General features: G+C 42.4%; 1 protein-coding gene and 1 non-coding gene across 3 annotated transcripts in view; both read right to left on the reverse strand.

Moving 5' to 3' along the window:
• Positions 1-17,039, reverse strand: part of LOC126469961 (protein phosphatase 1H) — a 171,111-nt gene that overhangs the window by 119,621 nt on the left and 34,451 nt on the right. The window lies entirely within an intron of this gene.
• Positions 6,609-6,681, reverse strand: Trnaa-agc (transfer RNA alanine (anticodon AGC)). The gene has a single exon. It is a non-coding gene; the product is annotated as a tRNA-Ala (tRNA).

Below are 17,039 nucleotides of genomic sequence, written 5' to 3' on the forward strand. Positions count from 1 at the left end.
GTGCGGGGGAGTATGTACTGATCACGCAGAGCCAAAAGAAGGGGGCATTCAACCAAAATGTGGGCTACTGACTGGAAGGCTCCACAACCACAAAGTGGGGGTGGCTCATCACGCAAAAGAAAACCATGGGTCAACCTGGTATGGCCAATGCAGAGTTGACACAGTGTGGTCGAGTCCTTTCGGGAGAGGCGAAAGGAAGAACGCCACGGGCCTGGTGTTACCTTAATCGCATGAAGTTTATTAGACAGGGGAGTAGCCTCCAAGAGTTGGCCCATGATTGTGCGAACTGGGATTTGATGTGAAGCCGTAAATCTGCTGCAGGAAGGGTTACAGAAAACGGGGGGTAAGTGACAGCTCCCCCAGCCAAACAATCAGTGAGCTCATTACCCGGGATACCCACATGGCCAGGGACCCAAAGGAAGTCAACGGAACAAGCAGCACGGTGAATATCAGCGAGATGGTCATGGATGGCAGAGACCAATGGATGGCGCGAAAAACACATATCAATAGCCAGAAGGCCACTCATTGAGTCCATACATAGCAAAACGCGGTTGTGTTGGGACTGTTTAATAAAGGTAAGGGCCTGGGAAATTTCCGTCAATTCTGCTGTAAACACCCCACATGTAGGTGGCAGCAGATTATTTTCTGTTCCAACAGAGGATGTGAAGGCATACCCCACATGATCAGCAGATTTAGAGCCATCAGTATAAAAAAGCATCCCGAAACTCCCATAAAATTCGGCGGAGAAAGAAACGGAACACCATCAGGGGGATGCAATCTTTCAGACCTCGGCGAAGATCCATCCGAATTCGAGGCCGAGGAACTAACCAAGGGGGTGTGGAGGGGAGGGAGCAAGGAAGACAGGACAAAGAAGGAAGCTGAAAATCACAGCAAAGAGATGCAAGGCGGAGCCCAACCGGTAAACCCGCTCGAGGGCGGGAATCGGGTGGGCGACGCCCACTGTCTGGGAACAGGATAGAATAGGAAGGACGAGTAGGAGAGGAACGGACAGCGAGTGCATAAGACACCAGAATCTGGGACCACCGAACAGAAAGGGGGGGGGGGGGGGATCCCAGCTTCAACCAGGAGACTATCAACAGGGCTAGTAGGGAAGGCACCAGTGGCCAAATGGATACCACGATGGTGGACTGGATCCAGTATGTGCAGTGTGGAAGGAGCAGCCAAGCCATAAACTTGACAACCATAGTCCAAGCGAGACAGAACTAGAGCACGATAAAGACGGAGAAGGAGGGAGCGGTCAGCACGCCAAGAGGAGTAGGCAAGGAAGTGAAGGACATTGAGTTTACGGAAACATCGTACCTTCAGAAGTCTGATATGGGGCAGCCAAGTGAGCTTGTTGTAGAAAAGAAGACCCAGGAAATGAAACTGTGGGACCACAGTCAATCATTGTGCATCAAGATAGAGCTCTGGATCAGGGTGGATCGTAGTACGACGACAGAAGTGGACCACTCTCAATTTTAAAGGAGATAATTGAAACCCGTGTGAGAGGGTCCATGCACAGGCACGCCATATAGCTCCCTGGAGCTGCCACTCTGCAGAGGCCATCGAAGAGGAACTAACCCAAATGCAGAAATCATCCACATACAGGGCAGGGGCGACCAAAGGACTGACAAAGGCCACAAGTCCATCGATAGTAATGAAGAAAAGATGTACACTCAAGACAGAACCCTGTGGGATGCCTGTCTCCTGGGTCCGTGGAGAACTAAAAACAGTACCAACCCAAACCCTGAATGACCGATGGAACAGGAACTGGCAGATAAAAATTGGGAGTGGGCCCCGAAGACCCCGCTGATGAAGTGTAAGTAAGATGTGATGGTACCAGGCCGTGTCATAGGCTTTGCGAAGGTCAAAAAATACTGCAACCAAATGGCGGCACTGGGAAAAAGCCTGCCAAACTGCGGATTCCAAGCGAAGTAAATGACCAATCGGAGACCGTCCCTCTCGGTAGCCACACTGGTAAGGGGACAATAGATCCCGAGATTCGAGGACCGAATTGAACCGACGGGCTACCATCCATTCAAGTAAATTACAAACAACATTAGTCAGACTAATTAGCCAATAGCTGTCAACAAATAGGGGGTTCTTAGCAGGCTTAAGGACAGGAACCACGATGCTACCCCTCCACTGAGAAGGGAAGTCACCCTGGAGCCAGATACGATCAAACACCCGGAGATGATGATGCCGTTGTGGAGCACTGAGATGTTGAAGCAGTTGGTTATGAATGGAGTCTGGGCCAGGGGCAGTATCATGAGAAGAAGAAAGTGCGGAAAGAAATTCCCATTCAGTAAAAGGTTCGTTGTAAGATTCTGACTGACAAGGGGTAAAACATAAGGCGGACGCTTCGGCCCGCTGTTTCCGGTGAAGAAAAGCAGCCGGATAGGAGGCTGATGCCATTGCAAAATGGGTCGCAAGATGTTCCCCGAGAATCAACGGGTCCGTACAAAGGCCATCTGTGAGGTGAAGGCCTGGGAGGGTGGACTGCCGATGGCAACCTTGGAGAGAGCGAAGTGTAGCCCATACCCGTGACATAGGGACAGTAGAACCGAGGGAAGAAACAAATCGTTCCCAACACATCCGTTTGCTATGTTTGATTAAATAACGGGCTTTAGCGCGAAGGCGCTTAAAGGTAATAAGGCTGGCGATGGATGGGTGCCTCTTAAGGTGTTGCGAAGCTCAACGGCGATCACGGATGGCGATGGCGATGGTGATGGTGATGGTGATGGCAATGGCCATACTCCACCATGGGACTTGCCGGCGACGAAATGCTCCAGAAGAGCGCAGTACAGCAAGGCTAGCAGCGTGAACAATCGCGTCAGACACGTCACGTAGGACGTCATCAATACGGCCCGACAAAGAGAGAGAAAACACGACCTGTGCAGTGTATAGAGGCCAATCGGCGCGTTGGAAAGACCAACGAGGTAACCTGTCTATCGGAGACCGGGAAGGGAGAGAGAGAACCAATGGGAAATGGTCACTATCACAAAAATAAACTGATCTAAGAGAAGAATTCGTCTAAATGGAAATGCACTGCCCCACAAGGGATGATGAGCATTAAAATCCCTGAGAAGGAGGAAGGGAGGAGGAAGTTGCTGAAGAAGGGCAGTTAAGGCAGCAGGTGTAAGAGTCCTCTCAGGAGGGAGATAAAGATTGCAAACCATGACCTCAGAGTCCAGGTGGACCCTAACAGCAACTGCTTCCAATGTAGTTTGAAGAGGAATCCACGTGCTAGCAATGTCTGTACGGACCAACATACAAACGCCACCAGAAGCCCACAGGGGTCCGACCCAATTTTGACAGAAAACACGGAACCCACAGAGGGTTGGTGCGTGATCATCAGTAAAATGAGATTCCTGTAGAACCACACAAGCTGCAGAGTAGAACGAAATAAGGGATTTCAATTCCGGAAGGTGACGGTAGTATCCATTACAATTCCATTGGATAACCACAGAATGATGATTTAAATGGGGGTTGAACAGGCTAAAGCCAGTCATACCGCCAGGTCACCACCAGTCACCGACAAGGAGGGGGCGACATCCATGAACGACAGGTCAGAATCTGGCGGTGAAGCTGGTGACACCAGAGGCTCTTTGTACCGGGACTTATGTTTCTTCTTCTTTCCTGGTTGAGAACGAGGAGGGCTGTGTGGCATAAAGAAGCCAGCCGCAGCAAGATCGAGAACAGAAAGAGATCGGGCGACCTGGGGGCCAACAGACCGCGGTTCTCGCAGTCGTCGCTTGGCAGCAGACCTTTGGCCTGGAAGGTGCCGGGAAGGGGCATCCCGGGAGGGGCGCCCTTGACCAGCAGACGCCGAAGGAGTGGGACACTTCTCCGGCTGGGGAGGGGGAGCAGCGCCCAGAGGAGAAGGTGTGGGAGCCGCAGGGGAGGGGGGGGAGGAGAGGGGTCCGGGATTTGGGTAAGGAAGGGGTGAAGATGTAACTAAAGCATAAATAGACATCATGGACACAGGGTGAAGACGTGTATACTTCTTATGAGCCTCTGTGTAGGTTAAACGATCAAGAGACTTAGTCTCCTGTATCTTCTTTTCCTTCTTGTATACTGGGCAATCTGGTGAACGTGAAGAATGATTGCCATGACAATTAAAACACACAGGAGGGGGAACACAGGGACTCCACTCATGGAGTGGACGTCCACAATCACCACAGAGAGGGGCCTGCGAACAGCGGGAGGACATGTGTCCAAAACGCAAGCACTTAAATCACCTCATAGGAGGTGGGATGTACGGCTTCACATCACATCGATAAACCATGATCTTTACTTTCTCAGGGAGGTTATCCCCTTCAAAGGCCAGGATAAAGACACCAGTATCAATGTGATTATCCTTAGGACCCTTCTGAACATGCCGAACAAAGTGAACACCCCGCCATCTGAGATTGTCCCGAAGTTCCTCATCAGTTTGTAGGATGAGGTCCCTGTGAAAAATCACACCTTGAACCATATTTAGAGACTGGTGGGGGGTAATGGACACAGCAATTGTGCCAAGATGGGTACAGGCACGAAGGGCCGCAGACTGGGCAGCTGAAGCAGTTTTGATCAGCAACGAACCCGACCACATCTTGCTCAGGGAGTCCACTTCGCCAAAGTTGTATTCAATGTGTTCCACAAAGAATAAAGGTTTGGTATTGGTGAAAGTATCCCCATCAGTCCTGGTGCAAACCAGATAGTGGGGGAAAGGCTTTGCCCCTAGCCAACGGGCCTGATCCTCTTCCCCGAGGGTAGCCATGGAACGGAAGGCCGAAGGGGCAGGAGAAGCAGCACTAGAAGAACCAGTTCCACGCAGAGATATGGCCGCAGAAGAATGGCCAGAGTTCTGGACCCGTATGCATTTCATTTGCATAGCGTCCGCCCTGACACCACCCACTCTGATCAGGGGCTCTCTTCACGGGCGCCACCCAGCCACAGCAAGGGCTGTCTGGCACGGCGGCCATTGCCGGGAGTTCCAATGCTCCAGGGCTCCAGGATGACGTTGCTCCAAGGCTTGCATGAGGAGAAATGTGATCCCTGTGTGTTCAGTACGCTTGTTCGCCCACTGCTTGAATACTGCTCAGCAGTGTGGGATCCGTACCAGATAGGGTTGATAGAAGATATAGAGAAGATCCAACGGAGAGCAGCGCGCTTCGTTACAGGATCATTTAGTAATCACGAAAGCGTTACGGAGATGATAGATAAACTCCAGTGGAAGACTCTGCAGGAGAGACGCTCAGTAGCTCGGTACGGGCTTTTGTCAAAGTTTCGAGAACATACCTTCACCGAAGAGTCAAGCAGTATATTGCTCCCTCCTACGTATATCTTGCGAAGAGACCATGAGGATAAAATCAGAGAGATTAGAGCCCGCACAGAGGCATACCGACAATCCTTCTTTCCACGAACAATACGAGACTGGAATAGAAGGGAAAACCTATAGAGGTACTCAAGGTACCCTCCGCCACACACCGTCAGGTGGCTTGCGGAGTATGGAGGTAGATGTAGATGTAGGGGGCTCAACCAAAAGGGTACATAGCAACCCCACCACACGGGCTGGGTACCGTGCTGGCTATGCACCCTAGCATCAGACAACGACGTGAAAGGAAAGGTGGAATGAACTAGGAGGGCACGCGTCAGACACTAGGTAAGGTGCTCTTCCCCAAATGGCTCACACTACGGAAAAGAAATTTAGTAATGGAGGTCAAACCCCAGAGGGGGACCAGGGAGTGCCAAAAGGAGGAGGTGATTACGCAACAAAGCTAAATTGCAAAACCAACATTACCAGGAGGATAGCAGAGGCCAACATAAGCAAGGACACCAAGAGAGGGAGAGGAGAGGGCGAGGGAGAAGGAGCAAGGAGAGGAAAGGAGGGGAAGGGGAAGGAAATGCAGCCCTGGAAAGAAGGAAGGCTGCAACAGCTCGGGGCCCCGTGCTCGCCACGCACGTATCCACAAAAGAGTTGTGGACCCCCTGGGGGATGGTACAGGTTGTCAGTGGATGTACTGGTGTTATGCTGTCCAACTGCTTACAGTAACGTTAATGGTGGGGCACAAAATCTAGCACTGACTACCTAAGTAAAGATAGTGTGGTGGCGTCGTCGCTGCTCTTTATTTGGCATCAGCTTGAGTAATCTGATTTAATGAACATAGTACTCCATTCACGAGCTGTTAATGATAAAGTGTCACTACAGAGATCATCGTGTGGGTATTACATTAATTCTGCAGTAAATGGCATGACAAATATTACTGTCAGCTATGAAGCTGAAATGAGTCACTACCCAATTACTCTTTTGTTCCACTTGGCTAAGCGATCAGTTCACTGCAATCCTGCTTCTACTGTTCACAAATATTTGTATACTGACCATTCGTTATTTGACTAAATATGCATTGCAATCTGATTGGCATGTATATGACATGGGTTGGGGCCATCACAAAGCAATGACTAGGGAATGGATGCCACTGAAGTCCCGTTACATTGATGGTCAGACAAATGTTCGCAAATCACCTGTATTGGCTCAAAAACCAATTGCATCTTAAATATTGAAGGACAGACATCCACACTGTCACAGGGCGTTGAAATACAGTAACGGCATCAGGTGAAAATTCGTGTCCAACCAGGGTTCGAACCTGGACCTCCTGCTTGCTAGGCAGAAGCGCTGACCATTGCACTATCGGGACAACAGCCAACCTTCCTGCAGGACCTATCTACACACGTTCCTCATCAGACATAAATTCTCATCTTTCCTGCATACCATATATGCGGTACGCCCCTTCCCTGTCCATTATTCCACTCGCTCACAGATACTCTGGCCCATCGAGACCTGAAAAATTATAAAAGATGCTTCAGGAGGAATAGTAACTATTGTAGGCGGTGGTAGTATAAACAAATTGCAGAAAAATGACATATAACATATGTCCAATTATTATTGAGTATATATAGCTGGATTCAATGCATTTTCATTTCATTTATTGGTCCTTACAGGACCCTGTTGTCTACACTTCCTTGAAAATGAGTTTCCAGTATTACTGGAAGAGGTTCCTTTGTCTACAAGAATGCACATGTTCCTCCAGTATGATAGGGCTCCTGCACATTCTAGTCGTCAGGTGACACATCATCCAAACCTAACATTTCCTGGAAGATGGATCAGTAGATGTGGGCACTTTTCTTGGCCACCAAGGTCCCTGGACCTTATCTCTTTGGATTTTTGCCTGTGGAAATGGTTGAAAGGTGAAGGCTACAAAGAAAAAGTAAACCCATGAGTTGATTTGATCATTCGGATTATGAATAGTGCAGCTCTCATAAAAGAACACAAAGAAGATCTCGGAAGAGCTACACGTGGTGTTATCAAGACAAGTCAAAAGAGCATGGAAGTTGGTGGGGGAATTTTTGAAAATCAGCTTTGAACGCCATTTGCCTTTGATTCGAGTTTGTTAGTGTTACATACTAACAGCTGTATCTCTGTACTCAATAAAAAGAGGACACATTTATATGGAATTCTTTATGCAATTTGTCTATACTCCCACCTGCTAAAATGTCTACTATTACTCTTGAAACACCCTGTACATGCATGTATGTGTGGTGTCTGTTATTTCGGACATCTCTGTACACACACACACACACACACACACACACACATTTCTGTCTTAAGTGCTATTCGGAAAATGTTTGACAACTCAGTGATAGTGAAAGACTGGAGCTGCATTAACCTACTCATTTGACTGGATATAGTTGTAATTTTCTGAACAATTGATGTTTAATACATGATAGATGATAGTGATTTGGAAAATTTACATTTGCGAGATGGTTACTTTATATGTTAATTACAGTGTCTCTCATCATTTACTTTGTGGGAAACCTGCTTCTTTCTACCCTAGCCTATACTACAGCATTCTTGGTACCTCACTGGGTGTGCTACTGCAACTGTAGCCAAAGATTCAAATCCAGCTAGAAAATTATATTTCAAGTCAGATGGTTTTGCTCCTCCTGTACTCTCATTGAAAACTATCAAAATGAAATTAAGTATAGGAATCCTAGGAAACCCTTGAGTTCATACTGTGGTACTGTGCTGATGAAAAAGTAGTTTTTCACAATTATCAGATGACAGATGGAGTTTATCAGATTCCAATAATTATGACTGCATTAGGAATTGTAGGTTCACAGGCACTTTTCTGCCACTTATTGTAACTATTTTTCGAATGTTAGAGCTGGAAGAATAGAAACATCAGATATTCGCCATGTAGAATATTCGAATTCACATTTATGTCTTCACGTTTCGAGCAACGGCAGAATATCCGTCAGAAAAGCTGACAACAAGAAGTCGTTCATGAATGTCTTCTGGCCGGTGTGCCAATGACAGTGATCTCAATAATAATACTGTATAGCAAAGATACGTTGCCAACTCAACCACTGGAGAAGCTCCAAAATTGTTAATTGTGTCTGGTGAATATGCTTTCAAGGCTTTGGTCCGATTAAGACAGTAATACACAAATAATTGTCACAGTTATTCATTTATGACATTTCGTTTGCACACAGTACATTGATGTATTACAAGTAATTACACTCAAGCCCCTAAACCTAGTTACAGAAATGCAAATAAGACTCACTGACATATAATGAGGATGTTCCGGCCCTTGCCACCCACAACTTTGCGACGAAGCTATAGTCACTTCCGGGGTCACTCACAGAACACATCAGCTGGTATCCTTCCTGGTAGTATAACTGAAACTTGGCAACAATGCAGAATATGTTTGGCAACTCTGTGACCGACGAGTTACTTCCTTGATGGCACAGAACTATCCTGCTAAATTCATTTGATATTATTGTGTCATTTCAACTGAAAAACATGAGTGATTTTCTCTTGAGATGTGATATAAGGATATCAGTTAATACTTTAGAGTACACGAAATTTTTTTTCACACAGGAAATACCACTTAGTATCGGCCCTTATGTTGTGAGTTATCTGTCGTAGCGGCTACTGGGCCCTACTGGGTCAACAAGTAGACACAGACGCCGCACATCTTCACTAACTACGAGGTAACGTGCTTGCCTATCAGGTGCAGGCTGCTTTCGTTTGCCTTTTGAGACTCGCAGAAAGCCATAATTTTAATTCTTTTGTAGCAAATAGATAGAAGCTAAATAAGGGAATCATAAAACAATGCTCGAGCAAACTTTGTCTTGCTACTTTCAGTACCCCTTAGTGTCAGAGCGAAAACCTAATGGTACTGCAAAAGTCATTGTGCCACTTTTGTTTTCTGTCGACATATTTCTTGTTGTTGTAAATACATAATTGTAGATATGAACTGCCATATTTACATAATACTTGAGTATAATACAAGACATGAAGTAAATAAAGACCTTTTCAAAGTCAAAAGTCAGTAATATCCTACTATTTCATGTTAAAATAGGCACAATCGTCTTACAGACAAGGTAGACTGCCATCATGATGTTTCTGTAGTAAGTTGAATCTAATTTGGATTAGTACAGTGAGTATTTTAATTGCATTTTCCATTAGTTTATTGAACACAAGAGTAATCAAAAAAGAGAAGTTAATCAGCAACAGTATATTCTTTCACAACATCTAAAACAATCTGACAATGCTAAAGTAGTTAACAAATTCTACGCCTGCAGAAACCTACTGGTTCTAACAGTGTCATAACACCAGTGTAGCTTCAAGAGCATTTTCATCTAGAAATGAACTGCCTTGACAGTTGACTGATCAAGAGTGGGAAAGGCAAAAGTTTACAAGTATACAATCAGAGGGATAAGTACCTGAGATATGACTTCCTTATCAATACAAGTGCCTGAAAGATGACTTCCCTAACAATCTCTTGGAAAGTTTTGTTTCTCAAATCAACAGAGTGCGTTATCATGCAGTAGCACACGTGATGTAGTTTTGTCTCAATTGTTGACAACAAATTCCAGCTGTGATGGACACACCCTTGGGGAAAAGCAAAACACACTTTTGGAGCTTTCAGATAGAAAATATTATGTTCACACTACTCTTTGCTCAAGTTTACGTCTATTGGTACGGCTCAGTCTTTCATTTCTTCTTAGGAAGATGATGATAAAGGCATCATAACTCGTCACCAGTAACAGTATTACATAGGAATGTTCAATGAGTGACCTGATGACGTTCAAGCAAAACTGCAATAACAGTCACTCCGTTGATTTTTGTTGTTTTGAATTAGAGCATGGACTACTACTACACCAGACTTTTGAAGCTTTCCTGTTGAATGCAAATGTCACATGATGGTTAAATGGTAATCCATCACTTATATCAGTAGCTGAAATATCTTTAATGTGGAAAATCATTCATGCCAGAACGATTTTTGTTGAAACAAGAATATCTTCTTCTGGCGTATTTTTACCAAAAGCAGTCGTCCCACACACTATTCAAATCTTTCAAGCTGCCTCCTCTGCATTCGCCCCTCTATTACACAAAAAGTAAATGTTGTGTTGAAGATTTACACCTTTTACCACCTGCAACCCAATTTTACAACGCTTAACTGTAGTTCATGATTTTCAAATATGCAAAATCCAATGCTTAACTGCAAGATGATAACTAGAACTTTAAAATCGAAAATGACAGTTGGGACATACAAGGACAGTGCATGGCACATTCACATGGGCGGTGCCTGATTGCGGGTGGTGGGTGGCATCTGGCCAGTGGCCGGTAGCCACTGCAGCACAAGGAAACGCTTGAGCGTAAGCTATTCCGATTGTGACACAGCCAGAAGCTGTCCTGAGGAATCGTTTCTGGAAATATTTGTAATTATTGGTGGGTAGAATGTGAAACAAATTAGCTTCGATGTTCAATCAGACTCATAACTTTGGATGAGGGCCGAAACATGGAAAAAAAAGAAAAGAAAAATACGGTTCAACACGAACACGTGACTGTAAGTTTAGAATGCATGATGATTACCACTACACCAGGGGCTCACACAACACAACAACATCTCTGAAGTAGACAACACTTCCTCCCGCCACTTCCACATCTTACAGTGTTGCCAGATTGTGCAGATTGCCGGACCTAGTTTTGTCAGGGTCTGTTGGTTATGTTGCCCACCTTAAGTGAACGACTCGGACTTAGTCTCTGTGGGGGCCAGCTGGCAGTCAGTTTTTATGTCCAAGACTGTACATTCAATATTGTTTCCAGAAATCCTTTGGTGCCTAAGGATTAGTTTTAAATTAATAATTTGTTCCGGACAGGATCTATAAGGTCTAAAGTCTGCTTGGTATTCACCAATTTTAGGTTCTAACTGTTCTTGGGCTCAATCAAGTAAACATTGTGTGAGAATTCTGTATGTGACTGGGGGGGGGAGAGATTCCTCGGTAATTATTAACATTGGTTCTATCCCCTTTTTTTATGCAATGGAGGTATTAGGGCAGTTTTCCAGTCCTCAGGTATTTTTTCAGATTGCCCGATACGTCCTATTAGTTGAGTGATCTCTTATTTGTGTTAGGCCAGCTGATTTTAGTATTTCTGCAATTATACCATCTTCTCTGGATCCTTAATTCTTTTAAATATCCTAACTTGTTTAATTATTTCAATTTTGTCATGTTCTTTAGAGTTAGGGTTGGTGTTAATAGTTTATTGTGGTTCCAAAAGTTGGCTCGTGCAGTTAAATGTAATCTATATACATGCAGTTGAATATGTTCAAATTTTTACTCTTTCTTAACTGTTTGTACACAAATTCCCTAATTGTAATAATCTGTGGATTACTATTAAATTGGCATGGTATGCTCCCCTTTTTTTTTCCTTTCCCAGAGTTGTCAATGCAGGAAAATCGACATGGAATATATATACAGGCATGTGTATTTATCGGTGTTACAGTTTCCAGAATGAGATTTTCACTCTGCAGCGGAGTGTGCGCTGATATGAAACTTCCTGGCAGATTAAAACTGTGTGCCCGACCGAGACTCGAACTCGGGACCTTTGCCTTTCGCGGGCAAGTGCTCTACCATCTGAGCTACCGAAGCACGACTCACGCCCGGTACTCACAGCCTTACTTCTGCCAGGTGTTACAGTTTGTCTGAAATATACAAATCTTTGTTGTAGTGACAAAATGATACAGATTACTCACCTTGTGTGGACTGCTCTTTTTCTATTTTCCCCTTTTGTTGCATACAAGAGCTTATTTTATTGATTTATGCAATACTCTTACAACGTCTGTGTTGAACTATTATTTATGTTTTTTTTTTTCTTTTTCTTTTTCTCAAAAGCATAATCTATCATCAGCTGTGACATAGTTGCGAATATGAACAGTGATCCATTAATGTCAAATGTTTTTTATTCCAGTCTTTGATCACAATATCAATTCCTTTGAAGATGACCGGTTTCAGTCAGTAATGACCATCTTCCAATCTACAATATAAAAATATATACACCTAGTGGGCAGTCTGTCTTTCAACACAATACAACATTACATATCACAATATACTATCATATAACCAGGGAAATATACAGATAAAATATGGTAAAGTGGACCTCTTTTACACGACGTCCTAGTGTGATAAGGCCATAATGGCATCGTTAAAACATATAAATATAACCAGCATGGCATCGTCACATAGATCTAAAATATGGTGTAGAATAGGCCACATCGTCCACACAGTCATTTTGCAACTGGCTACTGAAGTGCAGTAGTTACCAGAAATCTGTTTCCCTACACCCTTGCTACTGTGAGCTTAGATGTAGTCATCATTTATGTAAGAAATATAATCTGATAAAAACACATTAGGTAAATACATGTAGCAGACTTTTAAATATCGATAACTGTTACAGAACCCAAATGTGACACAGTAAAAGACGAATACAGTTACCCATATAAAATTATTAAAAGGAAATATATAAAGATAATAGGTCTGACACTTTTATGGTGAATTTACGGTCAAAAATAAAATATACGTAATACATTGCCTGTATCGACCTATGAATTACCTATGCATACTGTTCTCAACATAAATCACCAAGCAAGGCTAGGTATAAATACGCAAGGCATTAAATGGTTATCGTAGTTTGTTATCAAACAAAGCAAAGCAGCCATTTGGCACAAAATCACTTTGTCCACTGAGTACCCTAGTGGGATCATGCTTTTTGGCCTTTTGAATCTCCAACAAGTCGAGAGCATGACCGTTCTCTGCCCTGTGTAGAATACACATACAACTCTCAATATTGCCTACAGTGTGGCCAATTTCTGCCAAATGCATTCCCAATGCAGTTTTGTTATGTGCCTGAAAATGCTCCCTGAATCTTATTTTAAAAGAACGGCCAGTTTGACCAATATAAAATTTGCCACAACTACTACAAATGATCTTGTAAACCCCAGAACCATCAAATTCATCAGAATCATTACTCAAATTATGTTTTACATGTAGTTTCAGTGTGTTGTTAACTTGAAAACTAAATCTAACCTTAGATTTACTGAAACACTTTTCTATTTGTTGGGACATTTTTTCGTAAAATTTCATTGGAATAGTTTTCATCTTTTCTTTATTATTTCTTTTTTCTGGATGATTGCGGGTCTGCCTACTATTTACTTTCTGTTTATTTATCCTATTGTACAGGTGTGTAACATCATTTGCTGAGAAACCGTTGGCTACTGCAATTTGCATTAATATACTAAGTTCTTAGCATGTTTCATTGTTGGCCAATGGTAATCGAAAGAGTCGGTAGATCATAGAGGTGAAAAAGGCCCTTTTAAATCATAGCGGATGCCATAAACTGACACCGATAATAGTGTCTGTACATGTAGGCTTTCTGAAAATCGAAAATTGATGTCTGTTATCAAACTTCTTAATAATAAGGTCTAAATAGTTAATGGAGCAAATTTCTTCCATTTCTGTAGTAAACACTATTTTTTGGTGCATGCTGTCTACGGCTTGAGCAAATGGGGTAACCTCGTTCTTGCCCCCTCTAACAGTAACAAGATGTCATCGACATTATGTTTATAATATATATGTCTTGCCTTTCAGCCGTGGTAACTTATCAAAGAACTTACATTCTAAGTCGTTCATAAAAATGTCTGCTAACGTACCAGCCAAACTGTTACCCATCCCAAGAGCATCTTTTTGTTGATATATTTTGCCACTGAAGGTAAAATAGTTATAAGTTAATGCAAATTCTAAAAGTTCTATTAATTTTGTGTATTCTGCAGTACTAATCTTGTATGCGTATTCTACACAGGGCAGAGAAGGGTCACACTCTCGACTTGTTGGAGATTTAAAAGGCCAAAAAGCATGAGCCCACTAGGGTACTCAATGGACAAAGCGATTTTGTGCCCAACGACTATTTTGCTTTGTTTGATAACATACTACAATAATCATTTAATGCCTCATGTATTTATACCTAGCCTTGTTTGGTGATTTATGTTGAGAACAGTATGCATTTGCCTTACTTCCATACATTCATCGCTCTAATCCTGTAACTGATTATATTCTACCTATTCATGGATTGTATGGCCACACTATATAATTTTATTTATTGACTATTAATATGTTGTATAAATGTTTTCTGTGGGAGACATATAACAATGTCTGAAAAGCCCTCTAGTGGTTAAGTTCTTATAATCACTGCATGCCTATGTAACATCTGGGTGGCCAACCCAACAGAGGGTGCTGATCATTGATCTGTCTTTTCTTCAGTTATTTAGTCATATAGACGTCTTATCTTTTTATAGGTTGCTACAGACAGTGTATTGTGTATATTTTATTTTTGACCGTAAATTCACCATAAAAGTGTCAGACCTATTATCTTTATATATTTCCTTTTAATAATTTTATATGGGTAACTGTATTCGTCTTTTACTGTGTCACATTTGGTTTCTATAACAGTTATCAATATTTAAAAGTCTGCTACATGTATTTTACCTAATGTGTTTTTATTAGATTATGTTTCTTACGTAAATGATGACTACATCTAAGCCCACAGTAGCGACATCTATGAAGGATGTAGGCAAACAGATTTCTGGCAGCTACTGCACTTCAGTAACCAGTTGTAAAATGACTGTGTGGACGATGTGGCCTATTTTACACCATATTTTAGATCTATGTGACGATGCCATGCTGAGTATATTTATATGTTTTAACGATGTCATTATGGCCTTATCACATTAGGATGTGGTGTAGAAGAGATACACTTTACCATATTTTATCTGTGTATTTCCCTGGTTATATGATAGTATATTGTGATATGTAATGTTGTATCGTGTTGAAAGACAGACTTCCCACTAGGTGTATATATTTTTATATTGTAGATCGGAAGATGGTCATTACTGACTGAAACCGGTCATCATCAAAGGAATTGATATTGTGATCAAAGGCTGGAATAAAAAATATTTAGCATAATCTATGTTGCAGTGACAGACTGATCTGTAGTGTAGACCAAGGTCTAGGTTAGGTTGAAAGGTGACAATCTGATTGCAAGTTGGTGAAGCCAACAAATGTTAAAGTTAAATTATGGTTGAGGTAAAAGACTCATATCTGTAACATAACTGGAGGTCTATGTTAGCCTGGAAATTGATAGTTTGATTTTCCATTACTTTCTGTTTACTTGCTTACTTCCCCTCCCTCCCATACACACAGAGAGGACTCTAGACACAAGTAAACAGAGAGAAGAAAATGAAGTCAGTCTTAAGTTATTTATTACATATTTGTGTGTATTTGTCCTAGCTTATGAAGTGTTTCTCTCCAAAAATTCAGTCTGATCACACTCTAAACCTAGTATGTTGAGGGGGGTTGTTTCATTAAACACTTAGTAGTTTCCCACAACTGAAATGAAAAATATCATTACATGACTGGCTATGCAAATCAGCTGTTCCACCACCTAAACTTCCCATGACCGTTTGCAAGAGGTGTTACCAACAAACACATCGAGGTTAGTGTGCGGACGGCCCCTACCCAATACATATGCTGAAATGTTATGTTTTTCGTTTAGCAGCTGTCTTCATTAATTATCCCCTCTCTGACGAATTATTTCTTCATAGTTATCTCATGTATCACAATCACTTCACCAATATTCAGTACTAAAGACTTAGATAATTAACTTCTTTTGATGTTACACCCTCTCATTTGGCTGTATAACATTAGTATGTATCAATAGGTTGGTATATTTTGACCTGAGATTCTGGCTAGCCTTGCACCCTCCAACACTTTTACCTTTATTCCTCTTTCCCTTAAGTAACAGAAAAAGTAACTTACAGTTCTGCAAGCTACAACTATAATAAGCGGCCAGTTGTCATTTCTGCATCACAACAGCCATTATTTTTACACAATCCATTTCTATGTAAGAAATTATATTTGTTTTCTCATGTAATTTTGCAAGAAAATTCCCTGAAAATTTTGAAACAATGGCACTTTATCATAATAGATCTTGGGGTAGTGAAACAATTTACTTTTAGGTATTAATATACCATCACAACCAGTCACTAGTCACTTTTATTATGTTGTTGTCAAAAAAAATCTGATTATTTTTTATCTAGTAGAAAATACAAGGATTGGAACTTTAATAGTGGCAACTATTTATTTACAGCTCATACAAAATAGATATGGGTTTCAAAGTTTTACTGACCTTCAAAGTAGACACCAGCATTGTGTATAACCCATTGCCAGTGATGTGGAAGTCATAGGATACTCTTAGCAGTGCCAGTTGTGTTGACACTTCGAGCGGCGCAGTCTATTGCCTGATGAATTTGTAGCAGTTCTGAAATGAATGCTGCAAAGTGTTTCCTTTAGTTTAGAAATTGAGTTGAACTCACAAGGGCTTAAGTTAGGGAAGTGCAGTAGGTGGTATAGCACTTAGCAGCCCCATTAGTCAAACAAATCAGTAACAGCTTGCACTGTACGTGCTTGAGCATTGTACTGCAAAATGAGGGTCAGGTCCTGCAGAAAGTGTCATCACTTCTGTCTCTCGGCTGGTCATAGGTTGTGTTCCAGAAACGAGCAGCTGAGAGACAGAAGTGATGACACTTCCTGCAGGACCTGCCCATCATTTTGCAGGACAATGCTCAAGCACGTATAGTGCAAGCTGTTACTGATTT

The sequence above is a fragment of the Schistocerca serialis genome, chromosome 3 (assembly GCF_023864345.2).
Source record: "Schistocerca serialis cubense isolate TAMUIC-IGC-003099 chromosome 3, iqSchSeri2.2, whole genome shotgun sequence".
Lineage (NCBI taxonomy): Eukaryota > Metazoa > Arthropoda > Insecta > Orthoptera > Acrididae > Schistocerca > Schistocerca serialis.